Source organism: Lactuca virosa, chromosome 4 (genome assembly GCF_052849685.1).
Source record: "Lactuca virosa cultivar CGN04683 chromosome 4, Lactuca_virosa_CGN04683_v6, whole genome shotgun sequence".
Classification (NCBI taxonomy): domain Eukaryota; kingdom Viridiplantae; phylum Streptophyta; class Magnoliopsida; order Asterales; family Asteraceae; genus Lactuca; species Lactuca virosa.
This window is the reverse complement of record NC_136429.1, coordinates 134,485,504-134,508,716: the sequence shown is the minus strand read 5'-3', so window position 1 is coordinate 134,508,716 and position 23,213 is coordinate 134,485,504.

Below are 23,213 nucleotides of genomic sequence, written 5' to 3'. Positions count from 1 at the left end.
AAGGTAAAAACACCTAACTAAATCATGCATGCAAGTTCCTACTATTTTCTTATGATTTTAGGTGCATATTACTTCAAAAACCAACTTCTACTTCTTCATCTTCTTCAAATTTGTTTTCTTTTGGTTAAAATGGCTTTTATAACATCATAGATGTGTTTTAACACCATGCATGTAGAAAAACATGGTTACATGTTCATGATCTTAGCACAAAAATAGGTTTTCAAGTTAAGAACATAAAACTCATTTTTAAGAGTTGTTGAGAAATAAGATTTTGGGAAAACTGCAATAAAGTCCATACATATTGCCCTCATAATCAATTTAGTCCCTATATTTTTTTTATTCAATTAAGTCCCAAATATCGGTAATCGTATTCAATTTAACCCTTTGACCCGGTCAACAGGTCATCCAACTTTCAAAAATTACATTTTTGGCCCAGATTTCAAAATTTATTACAAATTTGGTCCAAAATTTACACTTTTGGCCCAGATTTTAAATTTTGTTACAAATTTGGTCCAAACTTTACCCTTTTTGCCCAAATTTTAGAATTTTATTATGAATTCATCCTAACTTTAGTTTTTTTTACAACTTTTTTTCTCAAAGAATTGTTTCTAATATGTTTTTTCTTTATAAAATCATATTTATACAAAAAAACGTATTTTCACATAAAAATCTTATATTTTCTATATAAAAACTTTTTTTAAAAAACATTTTTGTATATGAAATATCTAGTTATAAAAATAGGTATTTATTAAGTATATAAATATATACAAATCCGTTTTTCTAAAAAAAATGTATACAAAAACGTATTTTACAAAAAAAATGTATACAAACACCTATTTTATCTATATTTTTTTTATAAAATCGTGTTTGTTTACCATTTTTTTTTATAAAAAACGTGTTTGAATAATTTTTTATATAATCTGTGTTTGTATACATTTTATAAAATGTATACAAATACGATTTTATAAAATATATACAAACACGTATTATATAAAAAATTATTCAAATATGTTTTTATAAAATGTATACAAACACGATTTTATAAAATATATACAAACACGTATTATATAAAAAAGTATTCAAACACGTTTTTATAAAAAAAATATATAAACAAAGACGATTTTATAAAAAAAAATATAGATACACACCTATTTGTGTGCATATATATATATATATATATATATATATATATATATATATATATATATATATAAAGATGATAGGTGTTTGTATATATTTTTTTATAAAAGCGGATTTGTATATATTTATAGACATAATAAATACATATTTTTATAACTAGATATTTCATATACAAAAAAGTTTTTAAAAAAAATTATATATAGAAAATATAAGATTTTTATGTGAAAATACGATTTTTTTTTTGTATAAATATGATTTTATAAAGAAAAAACATATCAGAAACAATTTTTTGAGAAAAAAAGTTGTGAAAAAAACTAAATTTAGGATGAATTCATAATAAAATTCTAAAATTTGGGCAAAAAGGGTAAAGTTTGGACCAAATTTGTAACAAAATTTAAAATCTGGGCCAAAAGTGTAAATTTTGGACCAAATTTGTAATAAATTTTGAAATCTGGGCCAAAAATGTAATTTTTGAAAGATGGATGACCTGTTGACCGGGTCAAAGGGTTAAATTGAATACGATTACCGGTATTTGGGACTTAATTGAATAAAAAAAAATATAGGGACTAAATCGATTATGAGGCCAATATGTAGGGACTTTATTGCAGTTTTTCCTAAGATTTTTGTATTTTAATGCATGTATGTAAATTCTGATTTTTAATTATATTTGATCTCTGGAAGCATGACCATAACATGCATGGATCATGATTTCATAAAATATTTCAAAAGATTTACTCAAAGAAATGATGAAAACTCATTTTTCTAACCAATCATCATGCATGCAATCTGCCAGATTTCTTTACCTGACTTTAAACTGCCATATCTCACTCATTTCTTAACCAAAATTCGAGATTCTTTATCTGAAATATAATATTGTGAGTTAGCTTTCAAACCCATCTGACCTCACTGGAAAATTCCAATATTTCGATTTTTAAAAATTTTTAAAAAACTTTTGCTCAAACAACACCTTTTGAACTCCTAAAAATCCTTCAAAAATTATTTTGAACTCCTAACATCATAAACTCAAAGGTACAAAAAGATCTTGATTCAAAAGTCTTTGGAACATGTTGCAAAAATTCTCAAAATAACATCAATACTCTTTATCAAAATCACAAGAACCAAGTTCTCTCTATAATTTATTGAGCCTTTAGGCATGTTTTTCGACATTAAAAATAAGAAAACGAATTTTCATTGTTTTTAAATTGTATGAAGATGCATTCTGGAAATTTTCAACTAAATATATATTTTCTTTATTTTTACATGAAAATAATAAGAAAATAGAGTGTTAAAGCATATAAAATACTTACACTAGTAAATAAATTCTGGAAATATTCATGATTGACCTATACTTTAAAACAACATCCCCAATGGAGTTTGAGAAATTTTTATTACTATTTACTATTAGTTTTTATTTTATTGTTATTAAGCACAAATAAATAACAAAAGTCGGGTTCCAAGTTATAAAAATCATATTTATTATTTTTCGAAGCTTCTATACATTATATACGCTTCACAGAAAAGTTTCATGAATTTTTCATAACCTTTTACTATTTTTCCAAGATTTAATGTATATTAAAAGAATTAAATAAGTGAAAAATAGTTAAACTTATCCAAAATTCACAAACACTTACCAGGAAATCTTTTATTACATTATAACCATAAATAAAATTTTTGGGGATTCATCTTAACGGTTTACTATTTATTTCTATTTTCTTGGTATTAAACACACTTAAATTCTAAAAATACAGATTTTCTGTTCCAAAATGACTTTCAATAATTGTATACTTGTCGTAGATTATGTACACTGTATATGAAGTTTACAAAAAGTTTGGTAATTTTCCTTAACTGTTGACTAATTTTTCACGAATTAATGCTTATTTAAGTGAATAAAACAAAGAAAATATCTAAATTGTTTGGAAACCAACTTTTATATTTTCCCAGCTTTTATATATGTAATAACACTAGGACAAAAATTTTGGGGAATTTTTGGAACTGTTTTATATTTATCTCTATTTTGATAGAATAAATACACAAAAATCAGAAAAATTGTGTTAAACTATTTGAAAATACATTTTATTATTTTTCTCAGATTATGTAATCTGTAAAACAGTTACACAAAAGTTATAAGAATTTTTCATGATAATTTACTGTTTTTCCATGATTTTATGATTATTCAAGGAATTAAAATGGTGAAAAATAGGTGGACAAATAAAAAATTCAAGAAAATTTATCTTAACATCTTTGACTTCATTTGAAACTGAAATACAAAGTTTGGGAAAGTTTAGAACTAAATTGATTCAGTTTTTGAATATTTAATCATTGGAGCACCTCTTAAAATGCTAAATATTAGCATTTCAATAATGAGAATTTTCCACTTAAATTGTTATATAACAATTGATTCATAGAAATCTAAATTTCACAGAAAAATGTTTGTAACTTATCAATATTAAACTTTGACACAATATTGGCATAATTCTATTGTAGTAGTAAGTATAGTAGTGTTAGATTTCGATTAGAGACTCACTACTGTGTACCATTATTGTAGGAATCGGTAGTGGTTATGTTTTGGGGTGGAAAAGCATGTCCGAAAAACTATTTATTGTTCGTTGTATTCAAATTGATTTGTATCAAACTTGATTGCTATATTTTGCTATGTATGTTTATGCAACTTGAAACATGAGGCCTTATCGTCTTAAGTCCCTTCCTTTACACTTTAATCCAACCATTAACTCTTTGAGCCAATGGTCATTATGGATAGCGCTATTAGGAATTGACAACTCCTCACTCGCCCGCTTGCTGGAGTGCATGATACCATATAATCTATGGAACGATAAGCATAGATCTTGATAGGGAATCAATCATAGGATTGGTTGTGAACTCATTGTTTGCTCATATACATACAAACTCGTTTATTAATTATAGCAATGAACTATGTTTCTCATTATAACAATGAACTTTGTTTCTCATTATAGCAATGAACAATGTTTCTCGTTATAACAATGAACTTTGTTTCTCATTATAGCAATGAACTTTGTTTCTCATTATAACAATGAACTTTTTTTCTCATTATAGCAATGAACTTTTTTTCTCATTATGACAATGAACTTTTATTATTGGAAACTTATTTACTTGTCTTAGCAACGAACTTGGTTGCTCATTATAGCAATGATACTTGTTTACTCGTTTTAGTAACGAACTTTATTTCCCATGAGAATATGAACGTTGCATCTCATTTGGGAAATATACTTTATCTCTCATGATGACAATGAACTTTGTTTATGCAAACTTATTACTCATTTTTGCAATATATTTCTATTTATGGAAACTTTATTACTCGCTTTAGCAACGAACTTCTATTCATGAAAACTTATTTACTTATTTTAGCAATGAACATTCGTTTATGGAAACTGTTATCAATATTCTGATTATCATGATTTCAAACTATATTATGTTATAAACTTGTGAGTACTCACCAACTATTTTTATAGTTGACGCTTGTTTTACATGCTTTTTAAAAAAATCATCTAGTAAGAGGCACGTAGAGACACAACAGTTGTAGGAGCATTTGCATGTGTTGACTTTTAAATACATTGTAATTTCTTTTAAAAAGTTGTTCAAACTCATTGTAAATTTGTAATGATTTTTAATACTATGGTTGGTGTCGTCTTTTAACTTTTGCTATGAGACCCTTTGTACTGTCACGCCTCGTGTTTCCGCTTTAGCGGGGTGTGACACTTTGATCTTATTCTATACCACGTCTAGCAGGAGCCCTACAATATCTTACCTTTACTCATCTAGATATTACATATGTTGTCCAACAGATATGTCTATATGCGCGATCCTCGAGAACCTCATGATAATGCTCTTAAGCGCATTCTTCAGTATTTACGTGGCACCGTTTCATTTGGTCTTTAATTGTATTGTACTTCCTCGCATGGGCTAATTGCTTACTATGATGCTGATTAGGACGGATGTCCCACCACTCGCAGGTGTACTTCTAGATTCTGCATTTTCTTGGGCCATAATTTGGTCTCTTGGTCGTCTAAACGACAGACCACGGTATCTCGATCGAGTGCTGAAGCTGAATACCGTGGGGTAGCAAATGTTGTTGCTGAAACATCTTGGATTCAGAATCTTCTTCAAGAGCTACATCGTCCTCCTGATAAGGCCACCATTTTCTATTGTGATAACTGTTAGCGGATACCTATTTATGTATTATTCTTGTTGTAATCTAGGTCATTTTACATAGCCCATTGTATTGTGTATTTGGCCTAAAGGGTTTGTATTGTATATATATATGGTTACTTAATGAATTATTCATTATGGGAAAATAACCTTTAGCATGGTATCAGGCTAATCTAACCCTAATATTCGATCCTCTACTATGCCGATTCCTTATCAGCCGTCTTCCCCTTCCTTGCTTTCCCGCTTATTCATCTTCTTCTCCCACTTATTCTTCTCAATGTTCATCGATCATGCCAGGAGATCAACGAATATCAATACCTAGACATAAGGTGTATGGTATAACCAATATCAAAACATACGTACCTTTGATTATAGATCTTCCAACCAGAAATTATGAGCCATGGAGCGCCCTTTCAAAGCTCATTCTATTGCATACGACGTTTTGGATCACATCGACGACACATATGATCCTCCTAATCAATCTCCTACGGATTATAAATGGTTGGAGCTTGACTCCATGGTAACACTTTGGCTCTTTGGTTCTATCTCCCAAAGCCTCATCACATCTGCTCACTCAAAACAAGCCAACGCTAGAAAAATATGGGTCAATATTCACTCTATTTTCCATCATGATCAGGAAGCCATTGCTATGCAATATGAGACAGAGCTCAGAAACATTCAAATGGGTGATCTCAATATTCATGCCTACTGTGACAAAGTGAAGAAACTTGCTGACCTGATGGAAGGTATTGGAGAAAAAGTCAAACACAGGAACCTTATCTCCTATACACTCAGTCCTTTCCCCAAAATTCGAGAGTGTGGCCAACATCCTCTGCCATAGCAAGCCTATTCCCACGTTCTTGTAGATACATACCACCCTCTCTGTTGAAGAAACTCGTCTCTCCACCTCTATTGTTCCCATTCCCTCCCACGCAAGTCACTCGTCTTCACCTTCCCTCCTCCACGTCAGCTCCAGTTCGTCAAATAGAGGAAGAGGCACGAATTCTAACCGTGGGGGAAATCAATCTCACAGGGGAGGGAATCACGCCAGCAATAATCGTCGTCCTCTTGTCGGGAATCCAAATGGATTTGGGAATCGCAACTATGGCTGGTTTTTTGTTCCACCATCGCCAACGTTATCTGCCCAGCCATGGGGCTTCCCTCCTCCTGTGTCAGACGCATCGCATACAACCCAATGGACTGTTCGAATCATCCACACCCAGTCCAAGGGTGGAACATGACCAACTTCAGCAATAATGGTTTGCTTGGCAGCAGGCCCACTTTTCCTTATCAACCTAGCGGATATACTCCTCGGGATCATCAGATTACAAGCCAATCATTTCCATCCCAACAACCTCCTTGGACTTGCATGGATCAACCTACTTCTCTTCCGTCCATGTTTAGTACGATGACTCTCTCGAACCCGACACAAGGCGGATGGGTTATGGACACCGGGGCCGCCGACCATGTCAACAACAACGCATGTATACTCGATTCCTTTTGTAATAATCATAATATGCCTCGTTCTATTTACGTCGGCAACAAATCTGCAATTCATGTCACGAACTCGGGACATACGACTTTCCTTATCCAAAACCCATACTGCCCCTTACACTTACAAAATGTTCTCATGACACCCAACATCATTAAAAACCTCATCTCTTTCCGAAAATTTACTACACATAATAATTGTTCTATTGATTTTTATCCTTACGCTTTTACTATTCTTGATTATCAGACACGCCGCCCCCTCATGCGTTGTGACAGATCCGAGCCGCTTTATCATGTTACCGGATCTAGTAGTCACGTTTTTGTGTCCGCTTCCTCCTCTAATTGGCACCAAAGACTCGGTCACCTCGACGATCAAGTCTTGAAGCATTTAGCATCTAATAGCTCGATTTCTTGCTCTTTATCAAAAAATAATGTTATTTGTCAAGCTTATCAACTTGGAAAACATACTAGATTACCTTTTTATATATATATATATATATATATATATATATATATCAGAATCTACTGTGTCTGAACCTTTTGAAATAATTCATTCTGATTTGTGGACATCTCCTATTACTAGTAATGGTGGTTTACATTATTATGCTATATTTCTAGATCATCACACTCATTATCTTTGGGTGTACCCTCTCAAACAAAAATCTCAAGTATTTAACAAATTTATTCATCTCTCTAATATAATCAAAACTCAATTTGGAGGCAACATAAAACAATTTCAATGCGACAACCGGGGGGGGATACAACAATAAATCTTTTCATGATCATTTCGCCTCTCATGGCATTACCTTCCGTTTTTCATGTTGTCATACCTCTTAACAAAATGGTCAGTCTGAACGTATGATTTGTACCACAAATTACATGATGCGTACGCTATTGTTTCATTCTCATCTCCCTCCCACTTTCTGGCCCAAAGCTCTCCACATGGCTAGCCACTTACTCAACATTCTTCCATCTGCCTCCATATCCAATGACACTATTGAATATTGGCTTTTTCAACACAATCCCACCTATGATCACCTCCGCATATTTGGTTGTCTTTGTTTTCCCCACCAAAACACTACACATAAACTCCAGCCACGCTAGCTCCACACACTGTATCTTCCTTGGCTACCCCACTTACCATCGTCGTTTCCGCTGTTACGATCTTTCTACTAAACAGATCATTCTTTCTCGTCACATCATTTTTTACGAGACCATATTCCCTTTTGGTTCGGTTACTCCCTCAAATACCCCATCCTACAATTTCTTTTATGACTCTGAATTATCTCCCAACCTTCGCCAAATATTATCTCCTACCCCTACCTCCTCTCCCATTATCTCTGATCCAACCTATAACTCACCACCATCACCCCCTCAACCACCACCTCCCACCCCACCCCCACCCCCACCCCTCCACCTCCAACTCATCATATGCACACAATATCAAAATTTGGCATTGCCAAACCAATCACTCGCCTCAACCTCCATACTTCCTCCATTTCCTCTATCCCGAGGTCTCACTTACATGCTTTGAAAGACCCAAACTGGCATAAAAGCCATGAATGAGGAGTACAATGCTCTTATTACAAATGACACTTGGGCCCTTGTTCCGTGACCCCCGGGGCGAATGTGGTTAGATCTATGTGGCTTTTTAAACACAAATTTCATGCTGATGGCTCTCTTTCGCGCTATAAAGTGCGCCTGGTCGCCAACGACCGTAGTCAGCAACAAGGCGTTGGTTGTGATGAGACGTTTAGCCCAGTTGTGAAACCGGCCACCATACAGACCGTTCTCAGTCTGGCTGTCTCCAAACACTGGCCAATTCACCAGCTCGATGTGAAGAATGCCTTTCTTCACGGACACCTTCAGGAGATCGTTTACATGCACCAGCCTCTTGGTTTTCGAGATCCGCATCATCCAGATTACATGTGACACCTTCAACGGTCCCTCTACGGTCTAATACAGGCCCTACAGGCATGGTATCGGCGTTTTGCTCAGCATGCTCTTCGCCTAGGGTTTCAGCACAGTCTCACTGACTTATCTCTTTTTATATATCGTCACGGAGCTGACACTGCATACCTCCTAATTTATGTTGACGATATCATTATGACAACTTCATCTTCCATTTTTCTACGGTCTATCATTGATCAGCTTAGCAGAGAGTTCGCCATGATTGATCTTGGAGCTCTCAATTATTTTTTGGGGATCTCTGCCACCCGCTCCTCCCATGGTCTATTTCTTTCTCTGAGAAAGTATGCATCTGAGATCCTAGAGCCGGCTCATATGACTAAATGCAATCCAGCTCGTACGCCTGCTGAGACCACTCATAAGATGGATGCTACAGGTCCTCCCGTTTCAGATCCATCACTTTATCGCACCCTTGTTGGAGTACTTCAGTACCTCACCTTTACTAGACGATATATTGCCTATACATTACAACATATTTGCTTCTTCATGCATGATCCCCGAGAGCCTCATCTTCATGCGCTGAAGCGTATCTTACACTACATTTGCGGTACTTTGGATCATGGTTTGCAACTTTATGTCTCCCCCACATCGGATCTTCGTGCCTACTCTGATGTAGACTAGGGTGGGTGTCCAGTCTCTCGTCGCTCTACATCTGGGTACTGTGTTTTTCTTGGAGATAATATGATCTCTTGGTCTTCTAAACGCCAGGGGGTTATTTCTCGGTCAAGTGTCGAGGCTGAGTATCACAGTGTTGCCAACGCCGTTGACGAGACTTGCTGGGTTCGTAATTTACTTCGTGGACTTCGGTGTCCTCCCTCCAAAGCCACAACCGTCTAATGTGACAACATCAGCTATGTGTACATGACAAATAACCCAGTGCAACACCAACGTACGAAACACATAGAGATTGACATTCATTTTGTTCGTGACCTGGTTACCAGGGGCGTTGTTCGCGTCTTTCATGTCCCCTCATCCGCTCAGTATGTAAACATCTTTACAAAAGGCCTTCCTTCGTAGCTTTTCAATGACTTCAGGACCAATTTGAACGTTCGGAATTCTCTTCTCGATCCAACTGCGGGGGGATGTTAGCGGATACCTATTTATGTATTATTCTCGTTGTAATCTAGGTCATTTTACTTAGCCCATTGTACTGTGTATTTGGCCTAAAGGGTTTGTATTGTATATATACGTTTACTTAATGAATTATTCATTATGGGAAAATAACCTTTAGCAATAACGTTAGTGTTGTTTACATGACTGACAATCCTGTTCAACATCAACGGACCAAACACATCGACATTGATATTCATTTTGCTCGTGATCGGGTTGCTACCGGCGAGGTTCGTGTTCTTCATGTTCCATCGTCTTCCCAGTATCCTTATATTTTTACTAAGGGACTGCCAACACCATTATTCATTGACTTCTGATCCAGTTTGAACATCAGGTTTTCAACACTCGTTCAAACTGCGGGGGATGTTAGCGATATTATTGTATTTTAGTATTTTGTATATAGGCTCATGTATTCAAGCCCATTGTATTTTGTAGTTGGCCCACCATTGTAATATTCGTATATATACGTATTAATGAGATTGACGTTCGTGGGAAAATATACCTTGTATCAACAATTACAAAAAGATAGCCATCATTGGATTTTTTTAACCAAAGAATCCAGTTGAATTTAAGTTTTCAAACTCTATGTGCAACGGTTAAAAGAAAGCGTTTCAATGCAATAACAAAACGAAACCAAGTCCTTTTTCTAGCAGTGATGAATGTGAAGTTAGATGACATGCTTAGATCCAAGTCACCTCCCAAGCATCGTAGAAACCAATTCCAAGAAGTAGTATTTCCAGCCTCAACAAGAACATTTGCAATTACATATATTTCAATGTTACTATCCAAGCCTACTACGGTCAATATTTTTAGGAAATAGACTCTCATAAAGGCCCTATATATACAACCCTAAAATATTTCTCATCTGGCCTTAAATTCATGCGTACGTGCTCCCAAACAAATGTAAACGTGTTTAAAAGTCCTTGTTTCAATTTTGATTGTAGCTCCCTCATTCCAAGTTTGTAATTCCAACACATAGCCCATTAATATCATGGGTGTTGTTTGGCCGGTTTTCGGTTGAATCGGTTCGATTCTATATGTTCGATTATATAGGTTTTTTTTTTTTTTTTTTTTTTTTTTTTTTTTTTTGTTTTAAGTTAACCAAAAGTTCGGTTTAATCGGTTTTGGTTAATTTGGTTACGGTTTATTCGGTTCGGTTTGTCAATATTAAACTAAAAAAAAAACAAATTACTAAACTTTAGCAAATAAAAAACACTAATACATAACATATTATATTCGCTCTTTGAGGATATGTTTGTCTTAAAATATTGATGTAGCCACAAAAGTCAAAGAGACAAGTTAATATATCTTTAGAAGTATGTGAAAAAGGAAAAAACTCACCGAAGGTTAATTGACATTTAACTAATTAGTTGTTTTTTAATCCCTATTATAATAAATGAATAGTTTTAATCTCCTTTTGCCAAGTGTCACTCTAATATAACTCCTCATTAATATTAAGCCATGTGTTATGTAGATATATTAGGTAACTCATTTCAAAATTCAAATTTACATTTTCTAATTATATGTTAAATTTGAAGTTATAATAACTTTAAAATTTTGATATATCTCTTAATTAATAATTTATTTAAAATAACTTATTTAAAATAACAGATTAATAATTATAAATTTTTATTATAAAAGTTTAATTAATTTTATAACTGTGGTTCCGACGGGTTATAAATTAGTATAGTACATAAAAAGTTATAAAATTATAATGGTTAATAATTAAATAATGAGTTACGAAAACAATTTTTAGTAAATATTTATTAATTTAAATATAAAAGGTTAATTTATAGATATAAACTATAAAAATATATATTAATTAAATAACTTATTCGGTTTCTTCGGTTTAACCAAAGACATGAAAAATCTAATCAAAATCAAAGCAAACAAAGTATCCTTATTCGGTTTCGGTTTTTTATCACAACCTTAATTAATATTGCTAATTGCCTCTCACAACCTTTTATATATATATATATATATATATATATATATATATATATATATATATATATATATATATATATATATATATATATATATATTCATTTACTTTTAGGTCAAAGTGTTCCTAGGTGTTTCATTCTAAAAAAAACGCCGACATTGAACTCTTTAGTCTTCACTCTCGTTCTACACTTATACTCTAAGTCTCGTTCCATCGCAACTTCCTGTTCAAGCGTCAGTCTTACCTGCTCAATCGGTGGTTCAATCTACAAAGACAACTTTATGTTTATCTTCAAGGTCAGTTCCATCGATTATTTGAAATTTTGATTATTGCATCCCTATATTTAACCACAACCTCATTTTTCGATTGTAGCTTCTGATTGATATTCATCTGTTACTTCCATGTGAAAAACATCTGACTGATTTTATACTAGGGTCTTGCTTTATGTGATATATATATATATATATATATATATATATATATATATATATATATATATATATATATATATATATATATATATATATATATATATATATCGGGTCCGGTTCCGATGACGATTCAAAAAATGGTGACGACTGTGAGGACAATTCTCTATCACCAATTTTGTCAATGGCACAAACGTCAAAATAGTTGGTCGTGATATGTCCGCATGTATCCCACGTTCGTGGTAATTAATACGCACTCGAGGATTTAATCATGTGCGGCGAACGTCTATGGAACATCATTTAAGTGTGTTTTATTATTTATTTTCGTTTATTTTCGTTTTTTTGTTTATTTATTTATTTTTTGTTAAAAAAAATTCAAAAAAAAAATTAATCAGATATATGCTCAATTTTAATGTTTTTAATTTTTTCTGTTTTTTTTTTTGAACTTTTTTGTTTTTTTTAATTTCTTTTTTTAACTGATTTTTTAATATATTTACTACATACTTGAAGATACTAGTGTTTTTCTTTATTTTTGCTTCTATTTTTTTTAAACTAAATATCGATTTGAGTTTTTAATGTTTAACAATTATAAAATTTTAAATAAGAATAATATTAAGGATCATAATATTTTCCATCATACTTTTCTTGAATCATATTATTTTTGGATCATAAAATTTTGAATCAAATTATTTTGAAGCATAGTATTTTAAATCAAATCATTTTTGGATCATATAATTTTGTATCAACAATATATTCAATTAAATATAGTTTTTATTCAAAAAAAAATTATGGATCATTATATATTTTCAATCATAAAAGATATAATTGTTTTTTTTTAACGGCGGGGTTAGTGGTTAGAAGTTAGTATCACGAAATCGTCAACGCCTGAGTTAGAACTCGAGACCTCCAATCTGAGAGACAAAGCCCTACCAAGTGGGCTAGTCCCACATGTTCATAAAAGATATAATTAAATATTATAAAATATTTGAGCCTAAATATTTTTAGATCATAACAAATTAAGGATCATAAACAAGTTGAACCAAAAGTTTTTTCTTTTTTTTGAATGACAAATATTTTGAATCATCACAATTTGGGTCATATTATGTTCAACATTTTTCTTAAAAAATAATATTTCTTAAAATTAAAATTAAATACTTCAAAAACTTATTTTTGAAAAAAATCTTTTTATAAAGTCACTAGTATATTGAGTAGAAGTATCCCTTAAATTTTTATGATTTTTGGAGAATTTTTTTTAGGTTTTTTTATAAAAAAAATAAAAAAAATAACTTTTTTTTCAGAATTTCATTATTGTACTCATTTTGTAGATAATTAAATTCAAAGAAAAAAAAGTTATGTCTGTTCACAGATTGAGTAATCATATACGATTATGACAGTTGGTGACAGAAGAGGTGTTAGTGACAAAGATGACAGTGGTATAATTGACGAAGATGGTAGTGGTGGGGTCGACTGGTGGCATAAGTGGTGGTGGTAATGGCGGTTGTGGTGGTGGGGATCGCGGCGGAGGATAAAGGTACGTACAACGTTATATAATCATTTATGATTATAATTAACCCGTTGCATCGGTACACCGTAAGGTTAGAACTGTATATGTAAAATATGAGGCTGAGGTTGAATCTCAAGATCTTTATTTTATTTTAAATCTCAACGAAACCTATATATATATATTTCCGGTTTTTAAATTTTCTAAAAGCGATATCGAACCCGAATGTGATCATGTTGCTAAATTTCCACTATGTTTCAATATTTTTTTTTATTTTGTGTACCAAAAGGTTAAAACATCATATTGCTAAATTTATTAAATTATGCATTTTAATGCTTAAGAATGTCATCATGTTCGTTGTTGTTGATAATATATATATATATATATATATATATATATATATATATATATATATATATATATATAGAAAGAGATAAAGATTCAAATAAAAACTTTATAAGTTATTATTAAAGTTTTTGTTTATATTAATGAAATATATTATTGAAATGTTTAAAAGGATATTTTTATCAATTGCAAATTTCTTATTATTTTCTAAGTAAGGGTATTCTAGTAATTAACAAATTCAAACAAAAGTAAACATTTGATTAAATTTCTTTTTTAATTATAATGATCATTGCCTTCTATTTTGAACAGAGATTAATCACAGATTCTTCATGATTTCTTTTTCGTGATCTTCGTTGTTTATTGAATCGATCTATTATGTTAATCGATTATCTTAAATTGTTTGATTTTCATTAAGATTTAGTTTATATGATATCATTATTTAAAAGTGATTCTAATAGATTAGGATATTTGGTCGATGAAATTGATTAGTGTTCGTCGATCGTTTAATCTGATTTCAGTTGCTTTCGACGTGAAGTATCATCGTTTTCTCTGTCGGATTTAATGCGTATTCAAAGTAATGTTCAAATCGTATAATGAATAGATAAATTTAATGTTCAATCACTAGACCAGTTTCAAAATGAAACTTCTTGTATGGATTTTGATGTTGATATTGAAATTGAAGGTAAATCAGCATGAGGTATGTCATTTTTTTTATTAATCTTCTTTGAGTTACTTTTACTCCTTTTGTTCCTAATTTAGTTCGTTTTAAATCTGTTTGATGAAAAAAAATATCATTAGTTTTTTTGTTTTTCATTCGTTTAAGTTATTAATTTGGACTTTAATCTTTTATATTTTGTTTTGTGTTTATTAAAGTGAACTTCAAATTTTTTTTAGCTATAACTATTGATGTTCTAGCATGTAATTTGTTTTATTATGTAGTCGTTTTTACTTGTAAATGTATAAAATAATGTTTTTATGTGTTAATCTTATTTTCATTTGTAATTACACCGTGAATTTCATTTTTTTTATTTTTTATTTATAATATATGTATTTTAATTTGATATATGGTTTTTTAACTGTAACTTTGATGTTCTAACTGTTATACACATATGAATTTGTTTTGTTATGTAGTTGTTTGTACATGTGTACCATTCTGATATGAGGTACTCCTAAATTTAAACCCTTTAATTCATTTATATTGCATTTGGTCCCAAAGTTCAAGAAATGTATGCAAAAGGGCTTGAAGGGGATTGCTGTAATTAGAAGCTGTAACGGCCGGTTCCTGGTATGTATTTAATTAAAAATTTATTCGTTTTTATATAGAAACTCGACGAGTTGGAGGCCCTAAATTCGTCGAGTAGGGATGGAAATTGGACGCGGGATAGGAAGTCTACTCGACGAGTTGAGAGCCTCAACTCGACGAGAAGGACTGGCAGAATGATACCCTAATTTTCAGGTTTTGCACCCTATTTAAACACCTTAACCTCCAAAGGCTGGCCTCATTTACAACCTCCATCATCCCAAACCCTAGCCACGAAACCCTGATACACTTTTGAGAGTTTTGAGCCATTCTTGGTGCATTCTTTGTGGTTTTGAAGAAGAAGATACTCGAAGAAGGAGCAAGGAAGTGTTGTAGAAGAGTAGATCCAAAAGTCTAGCTTCATTTCTGGTTCATCAAAGGTATAAAGCTCCTATCTTGTCTATAGTATGCTTAGATCTAGTTTTAGGGCATTTTCTCCATATTTTGGTCCAAGTAGCATGGTCCTTGGGAAATGGACGTCCCAAGTGAGTATACTTCCATATCTAGGACTTTGAAGGGCTTTTATGGCATAAAGGTGCAAAATTTATGGCCATTGAAGCCCCATGCAAGCTTTAGAATGTGATTTTGGCATTTTAAGCTCCAAAAGGCCATGCATGGAGAGAAAGTCAGAGACTTTACATGTTCATCTAGTCTCTAAGGTCTAGATCTCTGTTTGTACACCCTATCTTGAAGTATAGATGGCTTTTGGATCAAGATCTAGACCTTCACTAGTACAAAAATGACCTACGGTCACATTTTCTGAAAAACTGCATGTGACACTTTTTATTAAAAGTTTTGCCAAAGGTCACTAAAAATTTTAGAGACTGTTTTTGGATACATTTAAATTAGTTTGTGTGGCCATTGTATAGATAATCAAAACTTTAACCACACTTAATTATACCAAATGTGACAAATATTAGTCACACTCGAACATTGAGGCCATAGGTCACAATCAGCCACATGTATCGATTAACATTGTCATACCTTTTTTTATAAGAGACAATAGATAAATGTATTGTGACATGAGGCAATTGTATGTGTGTCTATAACCTGGTGCCTTTTTAGACACATAACAGACAAGGTAGCTAAAAGGTAATAGATATGGTCACACTAAATATTTGTGTGTCCATAGGGCGGTTCTGTACTAGTTGTACTTAGTAAACGCAAGAAAAAAAGTTAGTATTGGTTGTTTATGGTCATGAACCTTTTATTATGTGTGTCAAAATATGATGAATTGACTTTGAGAAGAAACAAATATTGTGAGTGTAGGTAGCATTTAGTTATGATTACAGTTATTATATGTGTCTATATGTAAATATAGTTATAAAAGAACAATAATGTCTTATCGGTATAATTATGGGTCGTTCATTGAATATGTTACTATATTTATGTAATGTTCATTCTGGTTGTACTATTGTATTTGTAAGTTTAAAAAATAGTCTTCATAAAATGAAAATTGTTGCTGTAACACTCAAGGGTAAAATGGTCATTTACTCACATTCTTAAATAATAAGTCATCTTCTCATATTCAGACCTAGAATATCAAGTAAATAGTGATTTATAGATTCAGTTTTATAAAAACTCTTAAACGAACAGTTATCTGTTAGTCAACATTACTTCCAAAAGGGTAAAATAGTCATTCATTGACATTCTGACAAATATATGAGTATTTCCTTTTTGACCTGATAAAGAAATAACAACTTAATAGAGAAAGTCGGTGAAATGATGTTTTCTCCATTAGGTGTTAAATGAACAGAGACTAGAGACTCTTTCTCCATCTGACGTGTTGTATTCAGATGTTTCAGCTTGAGACATTGTAGCAGCAAGGGCAGTCATCAGATTTGATTAAACCAACCACTGAGGATGTGGAGGCTCTTGGTCCATAGTTAAATGTCCTTCGAACAAATATCCTGCAATAAATGACCATTTTACCCTTGCTTAGAAGTGACCAATCTATATAAAATTTATCAATAACTAGTGAAATAAGAAAAGACCTTGATGTCTTCTATTTTGTGTAGAGTCGTCAGGCTGATTATCTATTTCACTCAATTGTTATCGGGCTCTAACTATGCAAGTCTTCAGATGTTGCTTTTCAGAAGATTCAGACACCATTTGTTCAACTTCTAGAAAGAGCCCTAATACTGCATTCCAAAATCCGGGTGAGGTGTATCTTGTCTTTAATATGGTTGCAACACGAGATATGACTGTGAAAAAGTGTGGCATCCACAACTTTTTAATAAGTAATAAATCAAAAGCTATGAAAGATGCATTTTTTCAATCCATTGATTATATTCGATTAAAGGCCTAAAGTTCTTAAACCTTTGCCTAAGGGTAACTTGATCATCAACCCTTGATTACAACTAAAGCAGGTTCATGTAGTGATCATTAGTTCATTGTTCATACTCATGTCATGGAACTTAATCATGATCGAACATCATAATAATGTTTCATCATTGATTTGTGTAGATTTCAAAAGCCAAGTCGTTACTTCATTAAAACAGATTACAACAAACAAAAAGGAAAACGATAAAGAGGAAGCCTGATCATTATCTGTATATCATGTAAGCTAAAATCCATGCAATTTCAAAATAAACAGAAAAAATTAAAATAACGATAATAGATACTGATCTGCTAAAGAAATGGTTAATGTTTAAATTACCGATTTACGAAGAGAAGGGGAAGCGGAAGGGTAAAATTGATGGATCAGAGATCACTTCTATTGTTGTGGGTTGACCTTCGCAGTAGTGTCGGTGGGCGCTGCCTCCTCCCCTCACCGATCTTGTTCTTTCTCCTTTTACATCTATCTCTTTCTCTCTTGATTTCTTCTGTTTCCTCACCCTCTATTCTCTTAATCTCATCTCTCCTATCTTTTTCCTACTGAATTTAGCGAACACACACGCCCAAATGGTTGCGGTGTATGTTGTCGATTATAGCGGGAAAATGAATTTGGGGGTAGCTGATGCCTTATGCTTAAATTTTTGTTTGAATGGCTTTTAAATTAACCACCTAAAAAGGGTTAAATAAGGTTTTATTATTAATATATATATATATATATATATATATATATATATATATATATATGTGTGTGTGTGTGTGTGTGTGTATGTGTGTGTCATAGGGCTTATGGCTTAAGGATTATTGGTTATGGCTTATGACTTATGATGTATGGCTAAATGCATATAAGTTAGGGTTTATGGATTATGTATTATGGCTTATGTATTATGACTTATGATTTAGGTTAGCCTAGGGTAGGCCAAATGGGTAATGAGTTATGACTTATGACTTAAGGCTTAAGGCTCATAGCTTAGGTATTACGGCTTATTACTTATGTATTAGGGCTTAGGCCTTATTGTTGGATTAGTGTCTAAGTCCATAACTATAATTGGTATGTACTTGACCCGATTGGCATGGTCCATTTGGGTTGCATGGCATCAGAACAATTCGGATAGACTTTTGTGAGAAAATGATATTTATGATTTGTTAATATATTATAAGTTCTAATATATTAATATGAAATCATATTATTTAATTAGTATTGATCAAGAATTAATTTGGAATTAATATTGTGATTAAAATGAGACTAATTAAATATATGGGGTTTGATTGTGTAAATCATTCATTCTTATATATGTGGGCTTATGATCCATAGTTCTTCATGTTGGGCTAAACCCATGGAGTAACCCATGGATACTCCATGGAGGTTTTAACCCGTGGAGCATGAAGAATATGGAAAGACATGAGTTACATGGTGTAACCCTAATAGCTACAATATATAAGGACCCCATGGCTCAAGAAATTGGCACTAATGTGTGTACACATGAGGGCTAGCCGATGTGAGCATAGGAACCTTTTCTCTCAAGTTATTCCAAGATGTTGGTGATGTTGTGTGAACCATTTGAGGTGTCACACTTGAGGCACTAGGCTCTTAAGCTCCATGGAATCAAGCTACAACAAAGAGGTATGTAATTCTATTAGAATTTATATTATATGTACTTCATATTATGCTACTTAGAACAATACCTTGGAAAATTGATATTTGCATGTATAATAGAGAAAACATAGATCCAAGGTATTTAGGGTTGCATGTACACATTAGGAGTGTTAGAATGCTCAAAATCCTTCAGTGGTATCAGAGCCTAGGCTTGTTTTCAATTATACTTGATGCAAATTGCTGAAAAAGCTGAAAAAAATCGATCATCTGGTTGTCTGGGCACTGGACTCGCCGAGTCCACTGATGGACTCGCCAAGTCCATGAAGAAAATCATCCTACTCGTCGAGTAGGTTCATACACTCGACGAGTAGGAGCCCCTGACAACATATTTTCGACTTTTAAGGCTGGAATTGGACTAGAATCATTACCCTAAGCTGTTTTTGAACCTATAAACCTATTTTTGATGTGGTAATGTTCATTCTAATCCAATTCAAAAGATAATTGTCAATAGATTCATGTTTTGTATTAGTTTAATGATTAGGCTAATTACATGAAAATTGTTTTATTTGAATTATCTTGTTCTTATGAGTTTGCTTAGATTAATAGAAAAATTATGAGATAATGTGTTTTCAATCCAAATTGATCTAAAAGTTACTCAGAAAATGTGTTTTTGTAACTTGTCCTCAAGTTATATGAAAAGTCACATTTATGATTATTAAAACTCATAATATTTCCATAAGTTATGAAAAATTGAGAGTCTCATTTTTAAATGTTTTAAAGTCTTCCATAACTTGTCCTCAAGTTATGGAACTTGAAGAGTTTTTTCATTAAAACTACTTTAAACACATAAGTTATGCAATTGAAAAGTTTTTGAATAGTTCAAAACTTGCCCTTAAGTTTCGGAATTTATAAAGTTTCCCCTCATGAATACTTTAATTCCAAGTTAAGCCCTTAGAATTTTAAAAGTTAAAATTCAACTCTTATACTTTATAGTGTTATAAGTTAATAATATATATATGTATAAGAACAAAGTGAGTCTTACCATTAGTAGGCCTCATTCACGAAGCCGGTCTATATGGGGGGGTATAAGGTTACTGCCTATAAAATGGCAGTTTAATGGGTGTCCACTCTCACCCACCGCTTCCTTGACTAGTGGAGGGTCGTTAGCCGAACGGGTAGGACAAGGACTAGAATTCTCCCTTCATTAAAAGTATTAATGATAAATACTAAGTAACTAAACTATTATGAATTCCCAATCTTAGTTACTTAGGAAAATGTGAATTTGGTGCTAACCCATGAAATTACACTTTGCACTTTGCTTAAGTCGGTTAGTGGAGCGCGTGTGGTTAACCGGCACACTAGCTTGATTTAACAAGGTAGGCAAAGGGTAACTTAATGTTTATGAGTTTATCATAGTATCGGTGGAGCGCGTGTGGTTAACCGGCACATCGATCAAGTGATAAATATTAAGGGTACCAAGTATATTTGCATGGTTATTCACACCTTGTTTTGTGATCCTCGGCATCCCAGTCACAAAACTTGAGAGGGCACACTCGAGATTCAAACATGTCATTGAATAGTTCAATGAATCTCAAAAGATCTAAGAGTTTCAAACCAATTAAAACCTAATTCCTATTTCCTTTTTCATGGTGGAAATTGGTGAATCGTCATTCGCCTACCTTTAAATATTTTATAGCTTGGATTACGGCATCCCTCTTCCAAGTTATAAAAGTATTGTGTTGGGTCCTAGCCTTAATATTTCATATTGGGTGTTATATTAAGGACTTAAATCAACTAACTTAAATATCTGCCATTATAGATGTCTGGTTCAGACAACTATGATCCTCCCAAATCCCTAGGAACAAGCTTTCCTAATGAAGATGATGTCCCGTGGTTGGTTCATGGAAATTATACTTCTCTTCCTTCACCTCCTCCAATTATTCTCCCTAACCCACAAGTTCTTGAAAAGTTCAAGGTCACTCAAGCCCTATTGGCAAGCAAAGTCTATGTGTGTTCACATCTTGGAGATAAAGTCACATATTGTCAAGCCGGGAGAGTTGGGTGTCAAGGTCTTGAGGAAGTTGGTTGTTGACTAGGTTCTTCAATCATTTTCTAAGTGACATAGTGAGTTCCTTTAGGACTACTACATGACAGACCATGACATGACCCTTAATGATCTTACCTATTTGCTTGATGCTGCTAAATCAGCAATGATTTGGAGCACGGGTAAAGAAAATTTGATTGGAAGATCAACTTCCCAAACTTCCATGGACATTGACAACGGTAACATTGGAAATCCAGAAAAGCTTTCTCATCCCAATGGAAAGGGATCGGCCATAGTCAACTCGTTTGACCAAATGGTAAAGAGAAATGCTAAGTCTGAGACAGTCTCGTGTACCATTCCCAAAGAGTCCATATGCTTATATTTCCAAAGGAAGGGGCATTGGTTGCGAAGCTGCCCTATTTACCTAAAAGATCATAAGGTTGGTCAAGTCAAAAAGTTTGAGTCTACTTCAGGTAAGTCCACTATCTAACTCTATTAAGTTCCTATTTGGAGATTCTTATTACATGATGTGACTGGGTCACATGTTGAAGTTTTAAGAATCAAAGAAAAGAGAGGAAGCTTAAAGAAGAGTAAGCTAATTCTGATCGCGAAGATAGATTTCGATCGCATGGTTCGGTGATCAGAATTTTTGAGCTGCTGCTTAAGAGTTGTGATAGATTTCTTAGGAATAGATAACAACATAGTTTTCATATGCATTTGCATTGTAAGGATAAGTTTTTCCGCAAGTTTTAAATAAAAGAAAAGTTTCGTTTTTATTTTAAATATCCTTACAGTGGCATTTGTGAAAAATTGTCGTTTATATGATTCCATTGATAGCAACATTGGAAAATGGATTTGATTCTTTCGTTTGTGGTAGTGTCATAATTTACCAAATAAGGAAAGATTCTCATCACCCAAGTTTCAGTTGGATAGAAACTTGGAATCATGCAAGTTGTTTTGTATGATGAATGAGAATTTTCATCTTTGAAAAAATTAAGACTAATTCATTGTTCACATGTATATGTGAGTCAAGTGAAGGACTAAGGGATCGAGTACACATTCTTGTGCACTGGTCAAGTCCACCACAAAGATCGATAAGATTATTCGTCACGATTTACTGAAGTTTAGTAAATATGGTTATACTAACAAGTTTAAGTATAATTCTGAAACATTGGAAAAGTTGCAATGTATGGCAGAATGAATGAGAAGAATCAAATTAGGCAGAAAGATAAAAGTTTCTCCAATCTGAAAAGATGGGAGAGTACTTTAGTATCGTGTTTTGTGATTATCTTAGTGATTATGAAACCATATCACAATTGATTCTCTAAGGACATCTTAGTGCATTTGTTTGACTAAGAAGAGGAATCGTGAATTGTTGAATTGGTTAAATCAAAAGATGAATCATACTTCGTTCCAAAATTGAGTCTTAGAGTAATACTCCAAGATTGTAAATTGAGTGACATAATCTAAAGAAGGTGTATAACACTTGTAAAATGTAAGAGTAATTTGTGTCCTACTCTTGTACATTTGAAATTGGTAAGTTGTGATGTTTTGGATAAAACAGATACCAACTAAGGCCAATTGTGTGAAGTGTTTGTCTTGATAAAGAATCCACACAATCTCTTGAATATTTGGCAAGTGAGTATTATATGTCAAGAGTACAGTGGGAGTCTTAAAGATCTTGAAAAAATTTCAAGATCTAATCAAGAATAAAAAAACTTGTAGTTTATCACTAGCACACGACGTGAGGTTTATAACCTATCGTGTTGACATATTCCTATTCCTGTGCCCATTCCAGTTAAAGTTGGCTTTGCATATGAGTTCT